The sequence below is a fragment of the Bombyx mori genome, chromosome 25 (assembly GCF_030269925.1).
Source record: "Bombyx mori chromosome 25, ASM3026992v2".
NCBI classification, from domain to species: domain Eukaryota; kingdom Metazoa; phylum Arthropoda; class Insecta; order Lepidoptera; family Bombycidae; genus Bombyx; species Bombyx mori.
This window is the reverse complement of record NC_085131.1, coordinates 11,696,365-11,723,128: the sequence shown is the minus strand read 5'-3', so window position 1 is coordinate 11,723,128 and position 26,764 is coordinate 11,696,365. Positions and strand designations below refer to the sequence as shown.

The 26,764-nt window shown below is 37.7% G+C and overlaps 1 protein-coding gene across 4 annotated transcripts in view; it reads right to left on the bottom strand.

Moving 5' to 3' along the window:
* Nucleotides 1-26,764, bottom strand: part of LOC101742301 (hemicentin-1) — a 166,132-nt gene that overhangs the window by 71,629 nt on the left and 67,739 nt on the right. For 3 of the 4 annotated variants that reach the window (XR_009976694.1, XM_012691255.4, XM_012691256.4), the window contains exon 2: nt 18,061-18,138. The exons of the other annotated variant lie outside the window; for it this stretch is intronic. The gene's annotated coding sequence lies outside the window, so the exon portion shown is untranslated. The remainder of the gene's footprint in view (nt 1-18,060; nt 18,139-26,764) is intronic. 4 annotated transcript variants of the gene reach the window in all.

The window sequence follows — 26,764 nt, the reverse complement described above, 5'->3', positions numbered from 1 at the left end:
TACGTCGTAGATGTCTATGGGCTCCGGTAACTCGTTACAGGTGGGCTGTGAGCTCGTTCACCCATCCAAGCAATAAAAAAAAGGTGGAGTGTAACAAAGGATTTTTGAAAATCATTTCCCACTTAACATGTGTTCACCAATACCTTAACGATGAATTAAGCAAAACCGCTAAAGAAGAAATTGTTAAGCATGTGAGATCTCGTGGTCACAGCCTAGTTATACAAGTAACCGAAGCCAAGCACCTCAAGACAAGAGGTCCAATGACCTCGACACAACTCAACAGAATACAAGGACATCGCCATTTGATAGTTGTAAAAAGTCTTGCCTGTTTGACGTAACTCGACATTTTCCTCAATTATAAATTAGTAACTGTCTAATTTATGTGACGTCACGTAGTGCTTTCACGGACTTGAAATTTTAACGTAGCTTATAAAAAATAAAAACATTCTGATGGTAGCAAAAGTAATGATTATTCAAACTTGACGTTTGTCAAGGTGACAGGACCGAGTTTGAACTGAGAAGAAGGACGATGACTTTCTATGAAGATCAAGAAAGTTATCGATAAAATCTTAGATGCTGATCTAAACTGTAGCCCCACAATCAATTAAAACAGGAACATCTTGTGAGTCCGCACGGGTAGGGCGCGCATCGCGGTACCGTAAGTTTCGTGTAGTCGGTGTGGTGGAGCTCGATGGGGTTTAGTCGGTAGTCGTTCTGCGGGGCAAGTGCTTCGCGCGCCTTTTTCAAGGCGTAGTCTCCTGTGAGAAATTGGGGGAGGTGAAGGACCTCGGTCCTTCTCTTCTCCCCTTCTTCCTCTCAGGAGGCGCCGGAGTCCGACATAACCCGGTCCGTTACCCCCCTCGACCGGGTATCCGTAATTGGATTCCCCAGCGTTAAAAAAAAAAAAAAAAAGGTACCACCGCCCTGCCTATTTCTGCCGTGAAGCAGTAATGCGTTTCGGTTTGAAGGGTGGAGCAGCCGTTGTAACTATACTTGAAACCTTAGAACTTATATCTCAAGGTGGGTGGCGCATTTACGTCGTAAATGTCTATGGGCTCCAGTAACCACTTAGCACCAGATGGGCTGTGAGCTCGTCCACTCATCTAGCAATAAAAAAAAAAATGATTGCTTCGCGAGAAAATCATTATTCATATGTAAGTTTTTTTTTTAATGAATTGAAGCAATGGCCAAACTATTGTTCTATTCTCCAATACAAACAAGCCCATCAAAATGTACTCTTGATCTGGGTCACTAATTAAAATTTTTCGTACAAACGTCAATGGAACTGTTAGGACGACGAATCGAGGTTGTCCTTCGTTAATTAGTAGTTGTCTGAACCACATTTAGATGTTTAAATAATTTAGTTCCGTAACCTCTGACATGGGTTACACTGTACCAGAAACTAAACTTAACTTTTATATTAAACTTGTGTTTTGGTTAAGTTCAATGTTTGTTTGACCGAGGGATTTACGTGGCGCGCTTTAAGGTAAGTTTCATCAAGTTTGTCAATTAAAATGAATGGTCTATGAAATGGGACGGCTAAAATTGGGCAAGTCAATTGACTGACAGTGTAGTGATTTATAATATATATTAAATGGTTTTGTCGTCGTCGTGGCTGGCCTAAAGGATAAGACGTCCGGTGCATTCGTATCTAGCGATGCAACAGCGTTCGAATCCCGCAGGCGGGAATAATAATATTTCTAATGAAATACGTACTTAAAAAAAGTTCACGATTGACTTCCACGGTGAAGGAATAAATAACATCGTGTAATAAAAATCAAACCTGCAAAATCGCAAAATTGTAATTTGCGTAATTACTGGTGGTATGACCTCTTGTGAGTCCGCGCGGGTAGGTACCACCGCCCTGCCTATTTCTGCGTTAAGCAGTAATGCGTTTCGGTTTGAAGGGTGGGGCAACCGTTGTAGCTATACTGAGACCTGTGGGTGGGTGGCGCATTTGCGTTGTAGATGTCTGTCGGCTCCAGTAACCACTTAACACCATGAGATCGTCCACCCATCTATGCAATAAAAAAAAAAAAAACTTCGATGATCAATAGCATTGCGTAATTTATATCAAGCCCGCAGAATTTGTAAATTAGCGTAATTATTGTATGTAAGCCCGTCTGAGTATGTACTTTGCTGCCTATTTCTTGGACTCCGTTTTGAAGGGTGGGGCAGCCCGTCTACATTATAAGGGAGACTTAAAACTCATGTCAGAGGTGACCAATTAAAACCTAATAAGCCGTGAGCACAATTATGTATAGACAAAACTCTATTCAACGATAAGTATATATGCGCAGTAATAAATTAATACTCGTATACTTTTTCGCCAACACAAGGCTTGTTACAGTTCAAATCAAATCAAATCAAAAAAATTGTATTCAACATAACTGAAAGTACCTACATACTTGTTGAACGTCAAAAGAACTACCGCTAATTCACAAAAACTAGCCTCCGTCCTGAGAAGAATTGGCAAGAAACTCAGCGGGCATGTCTTTTTTTTTTAAATATGAAATTATTATTTATTTATTTTTTAATATTAGATTATTATTTTTTTGACCCTTTAACTATTCCTTGCATGTCCTCGATGAGCCAAAAGCGCTCAACGCAGCCTAATCATGTCTGTGTTGTTGTTGTTGCTGTTGATTTAAAAAGTGGTCGACCTTTGTAAAAAAATGCATGGCAATGACTACGATTACAATAAGAACGATTGTGTTTCAATAATCTGCAATACAATATATGTTTAAGAATATAATAATGTAAAAAAACTGTGCGAATACCTACCAATGATGTGACATTGACACGTGATAATGCGATTTGAGTTGACATCTACTCATATAGATAAAGTGTCAGAACGCTACTTTTAAAAAGCAGCGCTGCACGATAACCCTCTTATCGTGGCCACCGCTAATTACATATCCGACCAAAGCGACGGGGCAAAGCAAAGCCGCCGTCGCACAAAACAGATCCCCCGGATCCACTCTCGGTACTTTTAGGCTCTTCAAGTACCGCTCACCGTCCTCGTTGAACTCATCGACTCCGACGAAGAGTTTGGCCTGTGAACTAGCCCATAGACACAGCCCGCTGAGTTTCTCGCCGGATCTTCTCAGAGGGTCGCGTTTCCGATCCGGTAGTAGATTCAGTGAAGCACTGCCTTTGCTAGGGCTAGTGTTTGGTCGAGGCGGTTGGCCAACCCCACGTGAGGAGTATTCATTCATTGAATAATAGAAACTAAATAATGTTGTATAATAATTTTCGATGGCTATATTACTTCACGTCATCAATTGAGTTCTTTTTTTATATATTTGCGAATATTGCATCGAGTTTATATGTTCGTAAACAATCCAATACCATACAACGGGTGTTAAATTAACATTTCATTTATCAAAATATATAAAAGCAAAGTCTAAATCTTCACCAATCCGCTTATCTATTTAAGTAAAATAATAATAACCTTTAAATTACGGTAATCAAAATTCAAAATGGCGTAGGTACTTTTGCGCGCCAATATAAAATAATAAGAGGTGCTATGTAATTTTTGTTATTACTCCCAAATGAATGTAGTTGTGTACGTTATAAAAGCGAAATGCTAAGCAATATTTCGTGTTGAAGAGAACAAAATTATTTATTTAAGTTAACGTTAGAGGTCGCACCGGAGCAAGGCCAGCGGACCTATCGTAAACAATTTTGCTTTATGCCATTGCTGTGTTGCCATACAGATAAAATGTAACTGCTCTGTTTGTTATTATGTAATGGTTCTGTTCAAAATTTGTGAGGTATTAAAGGTGGGTAAGGGTGAAGCTACTTTGTAATTCATATGCATTAAAGGTTAGGTCAGTAGTACAATTCATTTCATCAAAGTTTGCAATATTTTCATGAGAGGAAGCTTGCTCGTGTTGTTTTTTGTATATTTTAATATCATTTATCTAGACGGGACTTCGAGCAAGTATTTTGACATACAAAAAAATAGTTATTAAATACTTGGCGGCAGAAAGTCATTTGCAATATCGTAAAGGCTACGACTACGACTGCTGCGTGTGCAACATATTGGAGAAGCTGGCTGCGGGGCGCAAGAGAGAACGTGCTACTCTTTCACAGTACGTTTCCAGAGATCTTTTTTGCGACGTACCATCCGGCTTTGGAATGAGCTCCCGTCCACGGTGTTTCCCGAGCGCTATGACATGTCCTGAGACCTTAGAACTTATATCTCAAGGTGGGTTGCGCATTTACGTTGTAGATGTCTATGGGCTCCAGTAACCACTTAAAACCAGGTGGGCTGTGAGCTCGTTCACCCATCTAAGCAATAAAAAAAATAATGTTATTCTCCAAACGAGGTTTGTGTCGGAGTTCGTTGTTAACAAGAAAGTAAATATTGCCATACACCTTGAGAAATGAGTTCTAAGTCTCCGTTTTATACAACGGCTACAATGGCTGGCACAAATAGGCAGTGATGCTACGGTTGGACAAAGCGCCTTACCAACTCTAACGTTACCTAGTTTAGTAAAAATTAGTTTACAACTTAATTAATAACTGCGAACAAATCACACATGGATACCCGGTCCTCAATTCGGATTCTCTGTGTTATGATTACCAGAGACTGACATTCATACTTATATACGTTAAATTTATATAGATAGCTAGCTATAGCCGTCCGCTTCGCTAGCCATTTAAAATTAACATTATTATTTCTCACCCCCACAAAGATTCGCATCATTATCGCCCCCGCAATTGGCGTAGGGAGTCCAACACTCATATAAATGTTAGCCTATTCATTATGTAAATATATTTTCTACATGGATACCAAGTTTCAAGTTAATCGGATGCAGGGTTCAGTAGCTATAACAGAACATCCGTAAAAAGCACTGTAGATTTATATATTAGTATAGATTAGATAATAAACACCCGGACGAAGAGCAAACAAACCTGTTCATCACATGAAAGTTTTCTGGATGCGGGAATCGAACCTACGACCCTACTACACCACCGAGTCGATCAAATTAAAGCAGCTTTGAGCTTAAAATAATACGTGAATTTTAGAAAAACGTGCGTACAAAATCCCCGGAATATGCTTCGACAAAAAATTCACGCAGTAGCTTTTTATCGACATCAAAAGCACGATAGTGTCAGTATTTAAATATAAAAGCGATGGGCAATAGAGTTATCGATAAAAAATATATATAGACAGCGTTGTTGTCGTTCGAATCCACGCGGAAAACAGTTTGCTATTCATTGGACTGGGTAAATAAACAGTTTTAATTGACATAGAATATCGCTCAGATCAGTCAATTGTGACGAAAACAAGACGATAACTACCACGATCGGCTTCGGTTCTATAAAATGTGAAATATCATCAAAATCAATTGTTGTGCATTAAATAAAATCTTGTTTATGTTGGATCGTTTCCCCCTTTTTCCCCTAACTAAGCTGATAGATTGAGAGGCTATGTCAGCCTAACCGGACGAGTAGGTGAGCTCACGGGGCTCAAACCGGGAGTGTTGCTAACACTGGCCCTAGTAAGAGCAGTACTTCACAGAATCTACCACCGGATCGGAAACGCGACCCACTGCGGAGATCCGGCGAGAAACTCAGTGGGTTGTATCTATGGGTTTATTTTATTACTAGCGACCCGCCCTCGCTTCGCTTCGGAAACATTAAAACACACATGAAACCAAAAAAATAAAATAAAAAAAAATTAAAAAAAGTAGCCTATGTTCATCAGGGACAATGTCGGCTTCTAATGGAAAAAGAATTTTTCAAATCGGTCCAATAGTTTCGGAGCCTATTCGAAACAAACAAACAAACAAATCTTTCCTCTTTATAATATTATTATAGTATAGATGACTTAACGCACATACACCAGAGGCCAGCATTCGGTTGTTTTTATTTTTTTATCGCTTAGATGGGTGGACAATTTCTCGGTCCATCTGGTATTAATCGGGTATCTGAGCGCATAGACCGTCTCAAATGCCCGCACACACTTTGAAACTTGAGCTCCGAGTCTCAGTTTTTAGTACAACCTTATTATACATTAGCATTTAAATTACCATTATTAAACTATTTCAGTAGGCAATGGTTCTAATTATCCTCGATATTAATAACGGAACTTTGGAAAATGTGGAAAAGTCTGTCTGTTACTTGGTGTGTTACATAATTTCACTGTATGTAATTTTAAGGCAATTTTAAGTTTAAGTATGTTTTTATGAGGAGATAAATATTATTGAAGTCTGGATGTGTTTGCCTTCTCATAGTTCACAGTTCATAGTCATTTGGTGTTTGAAATCGATTTAATTCGGTCATACAATCAAAAAGGAATGCACCTACCACAGGACTGTCTACGGTAGAGAATGCCTCAGGCGTTAAGTCCGCTGAATAAATAAATAAATAAAATCAATGCCAACCAATTTTCAAATTTTCTTTCAGTCTTTGTTTGGTAGCTATTGATGAACTTTAGTGTTCATGTAACAAAATAAGCATTTGTAAACAGTTGTTTATTTCCATTACAAGAAAAAATGTAAGAAAGGAAAACTAAAGCATCAAGTGTATCGAAATCTTGAGGCGTCAAAGAATAAGGTCGAATTTCGGTCAGAGAACGAACGCTACCCTTTGCTTATATTACAAACGAAAATATCAGATTGTTTGTTTCACGATAAAGTTACCGTTACGTACAATGATTTTATTTATAAATAAATAAATATTTACTAACAATCACGCCATAATTTCTTTTTACATATAAAATATCATTGGTTACGTAGATAATAGTACCGTTTACGAATTAATTTTGGATGTAGTTTTAAGCAAATAGCTATTGTATTTATTTACGTTGTGTAGATTTCATCACTCGTTTTGCTGGTGGTAGGACTTCTTGTGAGTCCGCCCCGGTACCCCCGGATACCAACACCCTGCCTGTTTCTGCCGCGAAGCAGTAATGCGTTTCGATTCGAATGTTGAGGCAGTCGTTGTACTTCAAAAAATGAGACATCTCATATCTCAGGGTGTGTGGTGGCATTAACCTTGTAGATGTCTGTGGGCTCCGGTATTCACTTAACACCTTGTGGGCCGTGAGCTCGTCCAACAATCTAAACAAAAACAAAATAAAAAAAATTAAAATAAAAAAAAAGTTTTTTTTATTACGGTACTGGATTTTCAAATTCACATTGTTTTTATACGTTTAAAGAATTAAAAAAAAACAATTTTGGATTGTTGTGAAAGTGAAAAATATATTTATTTACACTATTTTTATACGTAAATCGTAAATTCCATACTTGATACTTATCGCAGAAGCGAGCTAAGAACCTAAAAAAAACCGTCCGGATCTAACGTGGAATGTCGTGTCACCAGTAAACACGCAAATAAATTTATTGGTCTAGTTTTACATGGTATTATTCCTTCACTGGTCGCACGTGTTGTTATATAATAAATAATAGTAAAAAAGTGTGTGTGTCCGCTCCGACGCACGACTGGAGTTTACTGGATATAAAAAATTAAACGAAACAATACGAGAAATAGTTCTATATTACGACAACACGATACACTACAGATTATTAACAAATTAACGAGACACAAAACAAACGACTAACAAATATATGAAAATACAATAATGAGAGAAACGCGCGATCAGTACGAGGCTTTGTGGCGGACTGCCGGCGCAGCAGCCCGGCGCCACCTGCAATAACGCGGCCGCGCGTTGGCTCCTGATTGGCGCGCGCACGCATCACGCAATCAGGAGCCAATCAGGCGCATAACGCATTTCGTGTGACATGCTAGTACGATTTTGATTGGCGCGCGCACGCATCACGCAATCAGGAGCCAATCAGGCGCATAACGCATTTCGTGTGACATGCTAGTACGATTTTGGTCCCCATAATTTTCATACCCCGGGCCTATATATGTAAATCGATTCTAAAGGAGTAAACTCCAAAAAAAGGCTTTTATTTCAATTTTTATTTCAATTTTTCAAAAATTTCTTCTGAATTAGTCGGTAACTTATCCGAGAAATAGTTGATCGGCGCGTCTGGTAGTTTCCCTTCTTGGTCTTGACGCAGACACTCCGAGGTCTCAGGAAAACAAATAATAGCTAATCCTGATTATCCTATTAAGAATAACGGATCAAACTGTTTAAAATATTGAATTGTCATCGGTCCTTAATGAGTATGCCAAATTTCGAGTTAATCCGACGTTTTGAAGGGGTTCAAAATCATGTTCAAGATTCCGTTACACACTAACATACGTGTGAAGCTAATAAAAGCGTATTAAAAATAGCTGTTTTGATCTCGAACGTGGAAAAGTCGAGAAAAACTCATTAGCTCGGCCTATTTATGGCAAAGGAAAATGGACAATCTGCTAATGTATCGTGGGCATTTTCGTCTTCAAGTCCGCACGATTTATAAATTTGCATAATTAGTGAAGATTGAGTGTGTTTTTGTTCTTGTACCGCCTACCGGAAGTCGTAGCGTGGGTAGGCTTCCCACAAGATGGACTGACGACCTATTGAGGTTCGCGGGAATCCGATGGATGCAAGCAGCGCAGGACTGATCTTTGTGATGAGGGTTGGGCGAGACCTCTGTCCAGCAGTGGAGGTTTGTGGGCTGATAGAATAATTATTATATCATATTATATATATGACTAGCTTTTGCCCGCGACTCCGTCCGCGTGGAATAGTTACTTTGGCATAACGCTAAATTTTACCCCCACTTCATTTACGTAGAAAGTGAAATTTTTTTTTATTATAGAATGTTAAGGATGTCATAACACCCCGATTGTGAAACATTCTTTATTGGTACTCTACTTGTATTGGTATTACCATAATGTTACATAGCCTTCCTCAATAAATGGGCTATCTAATACTGAAAGAATTTTTCAAATCGGACCAGTAGTAGTTCCTGAGATTAGCGCGTTCAAACAAACCAACTCCTCAGCTTTATAATATTAATATATTAGTATAGAAAATATTTTATTTTTATTTTTTATTGCTTAGATGGGTGGACCAGCTCCCGATCCGCCTGGCGTTAAGTGGTTATCGAAGCCCCAGACATCTACAACGTAAATGCCGCTACCCACCATGAGATATGAGTTCTAAGATCTAAAATAGATTGTGCTGTAATTCAACGCGAGCAGACGACACCATCCTATATCTGCCGCGTAGCAGTGCTGTAATTCAACGCGAGCAGACGACACCATCCTATATCTGCCGCGTAGCAGCCATGTATTCCCTTTTTTTCCCTACCTAGCTGAGAGCCTTGAGAGGCTATTTTAGCGTAACCTTAACTAGTAGATGAGCTCACGGGGCTCAAACCTGGCGACGTTGCTAACATGAACCCTCGTAAGAGCCGTTCTTCGCAGAATCTACCATCGGATCGGAAACGCGACCCACTGAGAAGATCCGGCGAGAAACTCAGTGGGCTGTGTTTGACGGTTAACTTACTCGTCGAGCCCTTCGTGGCAAGCGACGGGTTCGACGAGAACGATGACCGGTGCTTGAGGTACCTAAAAGCACCGTTAGTGCATCGGGAGGATCCGAAATGACGTGTTTGGGGCGACGTCGACTGCTTTCCATTTTGTTGTATTCCCATTAATTTAATTGATAGGACATCCGCTATAATAAAAACATGAGACTTTGATCTCGAAGTCTTATCAAGGCTTGAATATACTTTTTTAGAAAAAAAAACAAGACCTGCATTTGTGAACTGTAAGACACGATTCACTCATGTTATGTACCGCCAGAATCAGAAATATTATATAGATTTATCGTAACCTAACAAAAAGTCACGAATTATGAGGCACAAAATACAGTAAAATCTCCGGAATATCCAATTGTGTCTGAATGTAATTTGAAACAAATGAAAGAGGGCCTGATTGATTCACTTCTCGAATTTCAAGATAAAAGCGTTTTCTTTGATGCTATATTCTTTAATGAAATAAGTCATTATTATTATCCTCTTTTTGTTACGATTCTATAAGACCTTTCTCGAAGATATTGAAAGCCTAATTTGCTTCAAAAAGTCAAAATGTACTTTAGTTTTAATAAAGACGAAGAATACATTCCTGAGCGTAATATAAATTTGTGCAATCAACTTAACAATAATTAAATGTGGTTGTAACCAACGTAGTATGCCTTTCCCTTTCTTCAAAACAAACAAAAAAAAGTTGAAGGCTCTGAATTCTCAGATTTTTTCTCTCTCTCTCTTAGACTTTAGATTTTTTTTCCAGGTGAATCGGTTTTGATGATTTTATTTATTTGAAAGCTGATGCATCTCCTGTAGTTCCATTAACATTAGCATATGATTATGTTACAGCTTCATACTCTTAAATATTGAACGTGCTGTTTTTTTTTTTTTTTATTGCTTAGATGGGTGGACGAGCTCAAACTGTTTTTAGAGGAAGCAGATATAGTTTTTAGGTTTTTCTTTGATTAACTTTTGTATTATTAGTATTAGAATTTTGATTGTGCATTGTTGAATCTCCTACGAAATACATTTTTTTTCTGACGTCCATAACACAGGAGAATATCATAGTTTCATGCCCTTAAAAATCGAACGTGCTTTGTTATTAGAAGAAGCAAGAATAGTTCGTGATGCTATTCATCCACAACTTCATTATCAGAAGAAAAGACATCGTATTAACTTACATGCAGTAAATAAGTAATATTTATGAGCGAAAGCTCGCAATGACAACTATACTGCAAGTTAATAAAGATTCTAATGAGCCGTGTCAAGTTGTATATTCTGTAGGAAAGCCGCTCCTTTATGCTACAAGGAGCATTATTTTAAAGTTTTGTATTTCTTTAGAAACCGAATATATTTGATTTGTAAGGTGTGGTGAATTTTTTTTATTTGTATTATCAAAATTAGAACGAGTAAATAAATGTTCAATGCTATTTTTGTAGACTTTCTAAAGTTGTAGTATGTAGTCTAGTAGGTCTAGTTTTTACCCCTTCGTAATCCTTGGCAGCCTAAGGCCCTATTCTAAATACTCACGGACCGGTAGGTGAGCTCCTGGGCTGAATCTGAGAGAATTGATAACACTGATCCTAGCAAGAGCGGTGCTTCGCTCAATCTACTACCGGACTGGAATCGAGACCCACAGAGAAGACTCAGCGAGAAGTTCAGTGGGTTAATTATAATTACTAGTGGTCCCCCAGAAGTCGATATTCGACTATAATTATTAATATAATTATAAGATTGAATATTATTATGGTTCTAATGTCAAAAACTTTACTTCTATAATCAAATATCGCCAAGGCTACACTTTAGATAAATAATATCACTGAAGTATGAAACTTATCTATGAATAATATTAAAGACAAACAATATTAATCTATTCTCAATTTGACCACAGACTAAACAATAATAAAAGAGTATATATGAGTGTGTGAGTGTGTCAAATACATGGTAGTGTGTGTAATGTTTTATTTATTGATTTAATGTATTTTTATTCATAATTTAAAAAAGACATTAGCATTCTGCACTCCTTCTCTATATTCTCTGTAAGTTTGGGAAATTTCATACTCCTCCGTCCGCGCAATTTTCGTCAAAAGGGGTACAAAGTTTTTGCTTCACGTATTAATATATAGATCATACGTAGCGGTATCTATATTTGACATATGCTTGAATGCGTTAAGGACATTTTAAAGATAATTTCACATATGTACATATTGTATATACAAGTTCAGAACATAACATTTGGGCCGTCGGTCTACCGAGCAAGTTCAGCCGCTTCGTCGAAGTTCTTCCCTTTGTCAATAAATACTAAGTATCATATAGCTATTAGAGCCAAAAAATTGTGATAATTATGGGTTTTTGTACTGTACTACTACTAGCCATGCACTTTTGGTGATCACTTTCATAGGTAAAACTGAAAAGCTAGTAATAATATCTTTTTTCGTCTCCTTCTTTTAGGTCACAAATTTGGGGTTATCTCAATAAATGTTTCTTCGGTCATTGTCCTGCGCGCTTTCTTTGTGATAGATAGCAACTGGGTTCCGGGTGCTTGCTCTTGGCAAGCTGGTTATGAACCTGCGAAGTATTCCGGAGAACTTGTGGTACCGTCGAAGCTCATTGAGAGCAGTTCGACATCCAGATGGATGATGAAGTTAGTTTGAATGAACCAGCGCTACCTACCCTTTTCCGACTTCTGTCTCCTCAGCTTAAAATTAACTCAAATCCAACCTGCCTGCCCAAAAAAACAGAGGCGAATTGAACTGTACAAATTAGAGTCAAAAATATTGTATAGTTATAAATATTTTATACTTAGAAATTGTGTGGTCGAGTCGTGGTGTGGTTCAGGCCACTAACGTGCGAAACTTGTTGTTCAAAGCCGTTTGTTTTTTTGCTACGTTTATTTTTTCTCCGCATTCGTTTCTGTTACAAATTCGACTCGTGTTATTATGTGTAACCTGACCAATATCGAAAACCAGTCTTAATAGCCCCTGATTCATTCATTCATACATTAACGGATAAATTTACAAATTCCACCAAATATGAATGTATCATCTCTCTAACAGGTTCCTTCTCAAATATTATTTTATTTTTGACAGTCTCGATTTTTGCGTTTGTGTAATCACCGAGTTTCTTTCTTATTTTGGTGAAGGAGTGTCTCTTTGTTTGCGCTTTACGTGGTCCACGAATTCCACTCCTAATTTGCCAGTCTCACAAAAAGCATACGCCATTCCGATGTGGTGGGTAGCCATCATAGAACACAAGATATTCGGCAGATGCCTGAATCTCGCTTACGACTTTTTCAAGATAAGTTCCGAACAACACTCTTGTCGTGGCTGCTGGGAATTACATACCCTATCCTGTAGACCGAATGACAAATAGTCGACGACGCCCAAAACACGTCATTACGCATCCTCCCGATCCATTAACGGTTCTTTTAGGTACCACAAGCACCCGTCACCGTCCTTGTCGAACCATTCGCTTGCGACGAAGGGCTTGACGAGCGAATTAACCCATAGACACAGCCCACTGAGTTTCTCGTCGGATCTTCTTAGTGGGTCGCGTTTCCGATCCGGTGGTAGATTCTGCGAAGCACAGCTCTTCCTAGGGCCAGTGTTAGCAACACTTCCAGTTTGAGCCCCGTGAGCTCACCTACATGTTAGGGTGAAGCTGAAATAGCCTCTTAAGGCTATCAGCATAGGTATAAAAAAAGTATTCGGGTCGTCGGTCTACCGGGCAATATCGCCCGCTCGATGGAAGATTATTTTTGGACGGTTTACGGACGATAGTTTTACGTGATAACGTCATAAGGAAACATTGATGATTACTGAATTATCATTATTTTGTAGGAGAAGGAGTTCACTGAAAATTACAACTTTTTCGATTAGCTAAAAGTTGAGCCGATTGTGCCTCTCGCTTGTTCCGCGCTCTCGCTTGCAGGCTTAGGCAGAACCTGACATTTTTTTATCGATTTATAAGACCTTATCACGTCAAAACCTTAGAACATGGATCTGTATATGTAAAATACCAAAAAAAAAAACATCTTCGTCGAAGGTTCAATACAGTGTACTTCCAAAACTATTCTTCTTTGCTGTGTCGATTTAGAATGAGGTTTGTTCATGACATGTAGTCCTTGAAATTAAATTTAAAAACTTTACAGTTCAGGTGGATTATGGTTCATAGAAATTTTAGTAAATAAACAAGCTGTTAACCCACTTAGCTCCTTATCGACTTTAATTCTCTCAACACTCGAGGGATTCATCAAACTCGCGAACCGGAAGGCACAAATTCGGAACTGAAAATTTCTCGTTTCCCTTTTTAAAAAAAGCGACGCTTGGTTCTCCCGTGAAGTACTTTCATATCGTGTTCTGAAATTAGGTACGGACACGGCGGGGTGGTCCACGAAAAATAATATGCGATAGATATAAGTACCGTACAAGTATTTCTCGTGTGCAAAGACCAGTTTATGAATAAGGAAAATTACATTTGCCGTTGTAATGTTACGTTTGAATGGAAAAATCTGACGAATTGCAGAGTTAACATTTGATGGAATTTCGGGCTGTTACACGAATTCCTTCGAGATTGGTTCTATGGGCTTTTTTGACAAAAGATACGGAGATACGAACCCAGCTTCCTCAAATACCAACGACTCTTTTCAAATCATTTTTCCATTGAAGTAATATCCTCAATTTAAATGTGTAGTTTAAATACTAAAAATAAAAATTCCTCTGTTTGTCTCTTTTTATCTTTTTTGGTCTTTGGACTGGGCATTATATGTTTCTCTTACCCAGTACCTATTCTTGCGACCTTTACTGAAATGTAGGTTCACCTTGGAGGGGAGTTTGCTCATATTGTACCTTTAGAGGTGCGCTTACCAATCAAATAATTTTTGGATCTAGCAGACATCTATTTTACAAACCCTGCTCGTTGCCATTGTCATTGGCCGATCTCAGTCTTTTGGTTATTTCTGTCCACGTCCTTGTTTCATTTTTATATTTAAGTAAGTTCCAACTCTGAGAAATAGGTCAGTCGTCGTATACAGCTCGGATAGGGAGAATTCGGGAAGCGGCACATAATATTTTATTTATAAGTTGTTTGTATGGGCAGCACGGTGTAATTACTCACGGATCATTTAGAACCTCTGGGTCTGCGGAGGGACTTCGGCTCCCTCTGTATTTTGTACCATATGTTCTGTTGGGAGTGCTCTGAGGAATTGCTTGAAATGATCCCATCATCTCGTTTTTATTATTACACCGCTCTTCACCGTACATAGATACTACCTGGAGCCACTGCGTTCATCCACAGTGCTTTTCCAGTTTTTTTTGCCACGTACCATCCGGCTTGGGAATGAGCTCCCCTCCACGGTGTTTCCCGAGCGCTATGACATGTCCTTCTTCAAACGAGGCTTGCGGAGAGTATTTAACAGCTGGCAGCGGCTTGGCTCAGCTCCTGGCATTGCTGGAGTCCATGGGCGACGGTAACCACTCACCACCAGGTAATATACGAATGTGGTTTCATAGAGATTATGTACATATTTATATATAGTGGTTAGGTTCAAAAATGATTGTCATAAATGCTAGAGTCAAATGTAAATATTAATACCTAAGGTGCAGAGATTATTCGCGCGTCACTATACAAGTAGTTTGGCAGCTGGTTAATTTGCAAATTCTGAGAATAAATTTGTAATATGACTACAACATTCGCAAGAATGTCGGCCAGTTTCCATCCTAACGTTTATTGCTTTGCATGAGTGGTTGTATAATGTTATGATTATCTTTTATCCGAAATGTATATTTATTTTAATATCCTTTGAACGTTTTATATTCCAGTGATGATTGCGATATTCGTTGACTTTAAAAGCCTTAAGAAACACCTAATATTTATTTGTAATTTTAATTTCAGTAATGGATGGTAAACCTCCTTTATGGCATAAATAGTCCCGATCGGTCATGACACAGAATACCCCTGTACGAATTACGTGCAAGACTTTCAGAAAGAAGTCGTTGTGGCCTAAAGGATAAGACGTCCGGTGCATTCGTGTTGAGCGATGCACCTGTGTTCGGATCCCAAGCGGGTACCAATTTTTCTAATGAAATACGTACGTAACAAATGTTCATGATTGACTTCCACGGTGAAGGAATAACATCGTGTAATAAAAATCAAACCCGCAAAATTATAATTTACGTAATTACGGTGGTGGGACCTCTTGTGAGTCCGCGCGGGTAGGTACCACCATCCTGCCTGTTTCTGCCGTGAAGCAGTAATGCGTTTCGGTTCGAAGGGTGGGGCAGCCGCTGTTACTATACTGAGTCCTTAGAACTCATATCTCAAGGTGGGTGCCGGCATTTACGTTGTAGATGTCTATGGGCTCCAGTAACCACATAAGACCAGGTGGAACGTGAGCTCGTCCACCGTCAACGCAATAAAAAAAAGAAAATTAATACTTGCCAAATCTTAGGCTCGAACCTAGGAGGATCTCATGAGTTCGGGAACACACCCATTGTATTTGAACTGTTGATTAAGATTTTACTAAATAAAGAAGTTGATTTGCCCCGTCATACTGTATTCCTATAAGGATAATGTTTCAGATGTAAATCGAATGATGCGATTATACGGGACTTAAATCTTGTAAGCGTGTATAAATTTTGATTAGGAAAAGGTGTTTAAAGTGTGTTCTTTTTATTTTTATTGCTTAGATGGGTGGACGAGCTCACAGCCCACCTGGTGTCAAGTGGTCACTGGAGCCCATAGACATCCACAACGTAAATGCGCCACCCACCTTGAGATATAAGTTCTAAGGTCTCAAGTATAGTAACAATGGCTGCCCCACCCTTCAAACCGAAACGCATTACTGCTTCACGGCAGGAATAGGCAGGGTGGTGGTACCCTCCCGCACGGACTCACAAGAGGTCCTACCACCAGTAATTACGCAAATTATAATTTTGCGGGTTTCATTTTTATTACACGATGTTATTCCTTCACCGTGGTAATCAATCGTGAACATTTGTTGAGTACGTATTTCATTAGAAAAATTGCTACCCGCCTGCGGGATTCGAACACCGGTGCATCGCTCAACACGAATGCATCGGACGTCTTATCCGTTAGGCCACGACGACTTCCAAATTCGCACGCAAAGCCTACGAAATTTATAAATTACTGGTACAATACACTTAGCTTGTGAAGTCCGGACGGGTAGATACTAACGTGCAACCTGTATTTGTGTTGGTAAGCAGTTATACGTTCTGATTTGGAGGGTGTGATAAGTCGATATAAAAAAAAAAAAAAAAAAAAAAAAAATTGGCTCAAGGGGATGTGGTATTTGCTTTGTGATGTGTGTTGGCATCAATGCTTAACTCCGAGTGAGCCGCGAGGAAGTTAACACATTAAGTCAAATAATTGTAAATAGACATGCTCTAACAAAAACCGACTTAAAATAGAAAAAAAAAGATATTCCAAAACAAATTCATATACACTAAAAACAATAATCATCGAAATCGGTTGGCGTGATATTGAGTTATTAAGTTATTCGTCTATTTGTCGCGCACGTACTTAATGCAAATTTAAAACTTATATGGTTTTCTCATGGATATCATTATCAGAACTGGACTAAATTGAAATGGAACTAGAAAAAAAAGATATTCCAAAACAAATTAATATACACTAAAAACAACAGGTAACCATCGAAATCGGTTGGTGTGACATTTAGTTATTCATCTATTTGTCGCGCACGTACTTAATGCAAATTTAAAACTTATATGGTTTTCTATTGGATACCAGTATCAGAACTGGAGTAAATTGAAATGGGACTACATGGAAAGCGTCAGCTTTCTAATAAAAAAAAGAATCATCAAAATCGATTCACCCAGTCAAAAGTTATGAGGTAACAAACTTTTTTGAAGTCTGTTAATAATAACACTTCCCTTCGTAAGACTTATTAGTGTATCTAAATGTTATTAGAGTAAGTAAGTGACTTAGAATATGTTGTAAGAATCGGCAATGGAAGGAAACCATTAACAGAAAATGAGGAAAAAACATTGGTTCTGATTTATTTTAAGCCGCGTAATAGATACGTTACTGTGTTACTAGATACGTTAGTCACGCAATGAGATAAGAAAACTGCAAGAAAAAACAAACACTTTGACAACGGTGTGGAGGCGTATGTGGCTGCGTATCATTTAAAAATGGTTTAAAAAAAAAAAAAGAATTAAAAGTGCGTATAGCTTCGATGTTCTTGAGTAGATATTAAACTTATTTGATCAATTATCAGTATAATATCAGTAATCAGCGCTTCTAAATGTCAGCTACTTCATTTTGACGATAATTTGAAGAAGGAATGTCATTTGGATCGTTGATAATCCCCACGAATTTTAACATTTTGATTTGGAGAAACATTATTTATCTTCTAAGAGAGTTTTTGAGGAATTGATTGCGATGGCCCATTATTTCCTCTAGCACAGCCATCATTCAAAGTGGGCTTCCAAACAACATCACAGCAAGAGTTAACCATTTGGTTAGAATCCTAGCATTATTGATGTCCCATAAACCATAGTCAAACGCATTTGCCTGAGAAGGTAGCATTGATAACATAATACAGAAGTTAATAAACCAAAAAAGTAATGGTACTTACAAAGAACCTGCTAATTCCAGATTCGGAGGTACCGGTTGATTACAAGCGTTAAAGAAAATTATCTTTCTTTTTTAGTACCTGCAACAAAAATAAAGGAAATGTTAATTTTTTTTAGTAAATATGTATACATAATTTACTAACGCAGCCTGTAATTATATCAAGGTATGTATGTTTGTTGTATGTTAGTGGTTAATGCGCATAAGGGCAAGCCTAGGACATAGACAACTGGACTGTGGATTTCGTATGTCCGTTTCCATCCTTGAAGAGTTTAATTTCAAAATAAGGTTGTCCTCGTGTGCATTTATAATAATAATAATAATAATAATACTATATATAAACTCATTACATCATGTATAGCCGATAGAATCAATAGCCATTTAGAGTACCACAACATTCTATCAGAAGAGCAGAAAGGATGCAGGAAAAATCATCAAGGATGCAAAGAACAACTTGTAATAGACACAACAGTTCTTAAGCATGCCAGTAACAAAAAACGAAATATACATGTAGCCTATATAGATTATAAAAAAGCCTTTGACAGTGTGCCTCACTCTTGGTTGTTACAAGTCCTAAAGATCTACAAAATTAATCCGCTTATTGTTGACTTCTTGAGGAGTGCCATGCTTGACTGGAGAACTACTCTTCACGTTTCCAATCTGACCAATTCGGTAAGCACAGATGAGATTCCTATTAGGAATGGCATCTTTCAGGGAGACAGCCTTAGCCCGTTATGGTTCTGTTTAGCCCTCAATCCATTGTCTAATACTCTCAATAACACTGATAACGGATACAAATTAACCTCCAATACAGCAATCACCCACTTAATGTATATGGATGATATCAAATTGTTTGCCAAATCGAAAAAAGACCTCAAAAACCTATTAAATTTAACATCGCAATTCAGTGAACACATTAAAATGACATTCGGATTAGATAAATGCAAAATCATTCATATAACAAAGGGTAAAATTCAACCTTCAACTAGTAAATCAATAAATATTAACAATTTTGCAGTAATGGATCCTAACGAAACATATAAATATCTTGGCTTTCAGCAATCAAACAACATTAATCATATAAAAATTAAACAAAATTTAACCACCGAATACTCACACAGATTAAATAAATTATGTAAAACACAATTACATTCTAAGAATCTAATTAAAGCTATAAACACATACGCTATACCGGTTCTGACGTATTCCTTTGGCATTTTTAAATGGACAGAAACCGACATAAATCGTTTAGAAATAAAAACCAGAACTACTTTAACAAAACATACCTACACCCAAAAGCAGCAATAGAGCGAATGACAGTAAAAAGAGAGAAAGGTGGAAGAGGACTGATAGATTTAAAAATACTATGGCAAAATCAGTTAAAAAATCTGCGCGAGTTCTTTAATAAAAAATCTGATACTAGTACTATATACAAAGCTATTGAAGAATTAGACGATAAATATACACCACTAAATCTGAAACAAAAATACATAAAATATAAATCAGCAAAAGATCTAGAACAAAATCACATTGATACAGAAGCTTCAAACAAATGGCTTAAATTAGGATATTTATTCCCAGAAACTGAGGGTTTTATGGTCGCGATCCAGGATCAAGTAATAAATACAAAAAATTATAGAAAATTTATAATCAAAGACCCTAATTTAAAAAATGATAAATGCAGAAAATGTAATCGTCATTCCGAAACCATCCAACATATAACAAGTGCTTGTCCGACACTCACACAAACCGATTACACACATAGGCACAATCAGGTAGCTCACATAGTTCACCAAAGGTTAGCTCTGAAATATAAATTATTAGAAAGCACACTGAAACCATATTACCAATACGCCCCAAAACCTGTGCTGGAGGGCGCCACGCACAAGATGTACTTCGACAGAGCCATACTAACTGACAAAACTATACACAATAATAGGCCAGATATAACTCTAATTGATAAAATAAATAAAGTAGTGCATTTAATAGACATAGCAGTTCCTAACACCAATAATATACAAAAATCAATAGCTGAAAAAGTAAATAAATATACAGAATTAAAGGAAGAAATTTTAAGAATCTGGAAAATGAACAAAGTCTACATTGTCCCACTGGTGCTATCCAGTACAGGCGTTATACCTAAACACCTACTCCAATCTTTAAAAATATTAGACATAGCAGAAAACGCGTACATGACCATGCAAAAAGCCGCAATATTAAACACATGCCGTATAGTCCGTCAATTCATGCAGGAAGACTTAAATATTCTCCAAGTAGAAAATGAAGCTCACTTGGCATAGGCCCGTGATCTTCATTATACCGAAATATCTTAAGTATTTCGAGAAACACAATATAAGAATAATAATAATCTCTTCAAAAGGCAGCTATCCTAAATACATGCAGAATAGCAAGAAAGTTCTTGCAGCTTGAAGAAAACCAAACTTATTACACGCAATAAAAACTAGCATAATTATTAACTCATAGCTAATGTGTATTACTTGGCCAAAAGCCCGTTTATACAGTACTACCGGTTCTGTCGACAGACTGAACTGAGAAAGGGGAAACATATGAAAATAATAATAAAGCCTTTTAATTTCCAGTAAATTTACATAACTTAAGCCTATGTAGGTGTGTGTTTTTTTTAAATAATTATTTGATTTTAGTATAATTTTTAATACAGTTTTTATCACTTACTTAATATAATTAGTATGTTTACTTAATATTATATAGTTATGTTTACTTAATATTATGTAGTTTTTACGTGTGCATTTACGAACCCTTAAATACTTGGGCATATTGTTTGGAAACAAAAGTCGATGGAGAGACTTGTAGTTCGAGTCATATGGTAGATAGGTCACGCGAACATTCTTCTTGTGGTCCTCTATGCCTTGACCTACATTATTAATAGTGCTAGGCAAGGCTAAATTATACAATATTTTCGCAGCCCCGTCTATCTATTCATGGTAGATGAAGGAAAAAGGAGGCTCCCAGGACTGCAGTAACCAGAAGGGCAATGACGTGGGGAGATTATTACTATGGGAGTGACAAAGACCTGGGGGGATCGTTAATGTGAGATTCCCCCATTGTTTCTAGTGTATGGCCGTATGGCACCGAGTCTGATGATCGTGCAGCGTCTCAATTTTCAAACAGTTACCAAAGTTCATACGTATGCCGTATCACTCTTGTCAGAGCGGTCGTGGTCGTCATCCAGCATCATTGCTGTGGGCAGATGTTATGCGCCTCACGAGTAATCGCCAATCTTCCCGGTTAGTGGTGAGCCTGGTACACTTATGCAAGCAGCCGCCAACTGTCGACTTGATCTGGTCTCTCCATCGCATGGGCACTCTTTCACGCGGTCTGGTGCCTTCTTCTTTGTCCTGAACGACAAAGCGCTCTATGGAGTAATTTCCTTGTATTTCATTTCAAAGTTCACAGTAAACACAAAATCATTACCGCAAACTATCTTGATACATTAACTGTTTGGAATAACGAATCGGATTGTGAAAAAAAAACACATTGAAACTTAGTTTAACCGCGGTTTTTATAATTTTTTTGGAACACAGTTGTATTTTTTCAATGAAACTTGTTAAACTTTGTTAATTTTCTCGCACAACACTGTCTGTTTTCGACTTGGCAAAGTCCCTCCCCGATTCTGTTTCCGCAGATTGCCCGCCATTCTTGGGCATGGCTTTCTTGTTACATTAACAATATCTGGTGTTCCACACCACACATCTTTTTTTTATTGTTTAGATGGGTCAAGGGCAAGGCTCAAGGGTCTGCTAACCACCTGGTGTTTAGTGGTTACCGGAGCCCATAGATATCTACAAAGTGAATACCGCCACCCACATTGAGATGAGTTTTAAGGTCTCAGTTTTTACAGTACAAGGGCTGCCCCACCCTTCAGATCGAAACGCATTACTGCTTAACGGCAGAAATAGGTCTGGTGGTGGTACCTACCGCTGCGAACTCACAACACGTCCTACTACCAATCATTACACAAATTATAATTTGGCGGGTTTGGTTTTTAATACGCTTTTATTAGTTTCAGACGTATGTACGTTAGTTTGTAACGGAATCTTTGAACACGATTTTGACCCCCTTCAAAACGACGAATCAACTCGAAATTTGGCATAGTTATTCCTTAGTAATTGTCGTCGGTAAGGACCGAATTTAATGTTAAGAAAAAAAAATTCAAATTTTTATTATTTATTTTTATTATTTTATTTTTAATTCAAATTTATTAAAATTTAATTTCTATTTTTAGTCGGATTTTCTGTAAAACTCTATTTTTTTAGTTTTTTAAACTATTATTTATTATAACACGATGTTATACTTTCATCGTGGAAGTCAATCGTGAATTGTTGTTAAGTACGTATCTATTTCAATAGAATAATTGGTCTTAAACAAATTATTTGTAAACACGTTATTAACATTAATTAAACAATTAATTTACCTAGAAGCTGTCAGATCGATTCACAACCAAACGATCTGTCGACAATAAATTAATGTCCAATGTTCGAGATTATCAAGCCCAAAAGGTAAAAGTCAATCAGAAGTCAATCAATTTCCTTTGTGAAGTCCAATTTGATATCATTAAGGAAATTCAGGGACTTACATTGTTAGTTTAATTACATTAATGTTATTGTAGAGTGATCATTTAATTTATTTGCTTACTAAAAATATTGGGTAATGAGTTCACAATAATATGCAAAAAGTCCATTATTTTGAAGAATGTGTAGAAACGTAGGCAGTGGCTTAGCAGTACCCCTAGTGTTACTGACGTCAGTTGGTTGGTTTGCTTACAAGGGCAAAAAAACGAGGCCATGTTTGATTAATATGGTCTCTGCCGCCGTTTAAAACTATTCTATGATTTGGTTGTAGACTTATCATATGCTGATCATCGGTAAAGAATACACAACTACATTTTAGTGGTGGTAGGGTTATTTGTGAGTCCACGCGGGTAGGTAACCTCCACCCTGCCTATTTCTGCCGTGTAGCAGTAATGCGCTTCGGTTTGAAGGGTGGGGCAGCCGTTTTAACTATACTGAAAACTTAGAACTTATATCTCAAGGTGGATGGCGCAGTTACATTGTAGATGTCTATGGGCTCCAGTAACCACTTAACGCCAGGTGGGTTGTGAGCTCGTCCACCCACCTAAGCAATAAAAAACAATATACATATATTAAGGCGTTTCTTAACTCAACGAAAACGTAACAAATAAATTGAATAATACGTAAGAGTGTTTAGGGAGCCACAAGCGAAATTACAATATAACATGCTCCGTTTATCTCCGGTCTATTACAGAACAAATTACTTCGGCTGTGAATAGATATTACTCCGCGGTCGTACAAATGAGCTCAGTGGTGAAATTAATCGATTCCCGATATTTCATCCCTCGAGCGACATAAGGTCTGTTATTTTATTTTCGTTGGAAAAGAAAAAAATACTTTCAACGGAGCAGCCTGGAGCAGCACAGTAAGGACGATTTTGGCGTTTCTCGTGTTAGTTTTTGACGTTGAGAATTCGCAAATCGCCTTCATTTATCTATATCTATACTAATACTAATATACTAATACTAATACTAATAATATTATAAAGAGGAAAGATTTGTTTGTTTGTTTGTTTCGAATAGGCTCCGAAACTACTGGACCGATTTGAAAAATTCTTTTTCCATTAGAAGCCGACATTGTCCCTGATGAACATAGGCTACTTTTTTAAATTTTTATTTTTTTTTTTTTTTTGGTTTCATGTGTGTTTTAATGTTTCCGAAGCGAAGCGAGGGCGGGTCGCTAGTATTCTATAATTCTAGCGTGTCGAATGTAAAAGATTTGTGTATGAAACGGCTTTTTTTATTAAATCATAAATAAACGAGTTTTATTAATAAAATTTTTGAATATAAAAATTGTGATTTAGTCATGGTTGCGATTAAGAAATTGCTGGTTCAATACTGTCGAACCCAATACGACTTACAGAATTTCTGATGATAACTTATTGAAGTCGTATTTGTATTTGTATGTTGCGATGCACCGGTGTTCGAATCCCACAGGCGGCTACCAATTTTTCTAAAGAAATACATACTTCACAAATTTTCACGATTGACTTCCACGGTGAAGGAATAACATCGTGTAATAAAAATCAAAACCCGCAAAATTATAATTTGCGTAATTACTGCTGGTAGGACCTCTTGTGAGTCCGCACAGATAGGTATCATCACACTGCCTATTTTGCCGTGACCTTAGAACTCATATCTCAAGGTGGGTGGTGGCATTTACTTTGTCTATGGGCTCCGCTAGCCATAGGATATAACACCAGATGCACTGTGAGCACGTCCACCCATGTGTGCAATAAAAAAATTTAAAAAAAATTTCGGTTAGAAGGTCCGGTTACAATTTTGTACCCGGGCTCCAATAGTCACTTAACACCAGGTGGGCTACGAGCTCGAACACAAATAGAGTTTAAATATGTGACGGCGCCTGGAATGGCTGAGCGGCAGTTTCCGTCATCATTCGTATTCGGTTGAACTTAGTTTATTGCAATAAAAGTCAATAAAACCTTTAGAATAATAATTATTAAAACTCCCAACACATAATTTTCACAATGACAGGGTAAACCGACAGTTTCGTTTCAACTGACCGACTGACAGACTGACTGACTGCCTGAGACTGACTGACATACTAATAGACGGTAGGCAGCGGCTTGGCTCTGCCCCTGGCATTGCTGAAGTCCATGGGCGACGGTGACCACTCACCATCAGGTGGGCCGTATGCCGGTCTGCCTACAAAGGCAATAAAAAAAAAAAAAAAAAAAAAAAAAAAAAAAAAAAAAAAAAAAAAAAAAAAAAAAAAAAAAAAAAAAAAAAAAAAAATGACCTGTCTGAAACGGACTGACATACTAACAGACTGACAGATAGACTGACTGACTGCCTGAGACGACTCTGTCCACGTACCGCCATTTTACACTCTGGCGTTACGGCGTCTACCCTACATTTTTGTGATATTTATCAAAACAACATTTTATCATTTAAAATAATAATCAAAACAATGTCTTCATATTACTAAAGTCGTTATCCACGACATATTATTATGTATTTTTATTATTTCGAACAGCGTCAAAACTTTATTTAAAGTGTGCACTGTTTACGGTAGCTTCGATACGACGAAATTCAATATACGCTGGCTTCATTAGACGAGCGAAGTGAGTGATTTCCCTCAGGGTAAATACCCTGAAAATTAAGCAAACGATGCTCAATATTCACGTAATTGACTTGTCATATACTACATTATCTACACTTTATAATACTATTAGCAACCCGCCCTTGCTTCGCTTCCGAAACTGTAATTTATTATTTATTTATCCACTATTTAATGGATGTTATTATACATATAAACCTTCCTCTTCATTCACTCTATCTATTACAAAAAAACAGCATCAAAATCCGTTGCGTAGTTTTAAAGATTTAAGCATACATAGGGACAGACAGATATAGGGACAGAGAAAGCGACTTTGTTTTATACTATAACGTGATTAGATATTTGATCGTTGAGTTGGCACGTGACGGTTATCGTTCACGTGAAACCCGTCGCTTGCGACGAAGGGCACGGCGTGTAAATTAACCCATAGACACAGCCCACTGAGTTTCTCGCCGGATCTTCTCAGTGGGTCGCGATTCCAATCCGGTGGTAGATTCAGCGTATCATTGCTCTTGCAATTCTCTCAAGTTGAGCTCACTTATCGATTCGTGAGTAGTTGGAATAGCCCCTTAGGCTACTAACGATTATCTTGGGACAAGTAAAGTATAAAGGTATTCGAAACCCGGGAAATAATATAATTAATAAATTACTTTTATTTATTTGTGTCCAGAAAATCGAAAAAGGTAATAAATACAATTTTAGATCAATTATTTGAAAACGCTATAAATATAGTCATATTATTCTACAATACACATGATATCCGACCTTATGAATATGAGGTCGATGGTTTATAGTGTGTTATGTCGTACAAATTGTAATGAGGATTAATGATTGTACATACTTGTATATATATCACGTCTATCAGACTTATAATGTTGTATTGACAACGTTTTGACAATAATCTTGGATAATGAATAACAAGTTGAAACGTTGACGCCTGAATAAACTGCCAATTGTTTTGTGCGTGACTTGGTTCATGAATTTGGTTCGATGTGTGTTAGATAAAATCATCAGTAGTTTGTATTTAAATAAGGGTAACCGTAAACTTTATGTTTTGGCACCGAATGTTGAGTATTTGCGAATGGGTTCACGGTCCGCCTGGTGTTAGGTCCTTACCGGAGTGTATAGACATTAACCACGTTAATGCCGTCGCCTAGTCAGGCTGTTGGTACCTGCGTGGGCTCCCAAGCCCTAAGCGCGTCATTACGGATCCTTCCGATTCATTAACGGTGCTTTTAGGTTCGTCAAGCACCGCTCACCGTCCTCGCCGAACCCGTCACTTGCGACGAAGGGCTCGACGAATAAATTGATCCATAGACACAGCCCAGTGAGTTTCTCGCCGGATCTTCTCAGTGGGTCGCGTTTCTGATCCGGTGGTAGATTCTGCGAAGCATTGCTCTTGCTAGAGCCAGTGCTAGCAACACTTCCGGTTTGAGCCCCATGAGCTCACCTACTAGCTTGGTGAATCTGAAATAGCCTTTCGAGGTTACTAGAATAGGTAGGAAAAAAAAGGCTCCC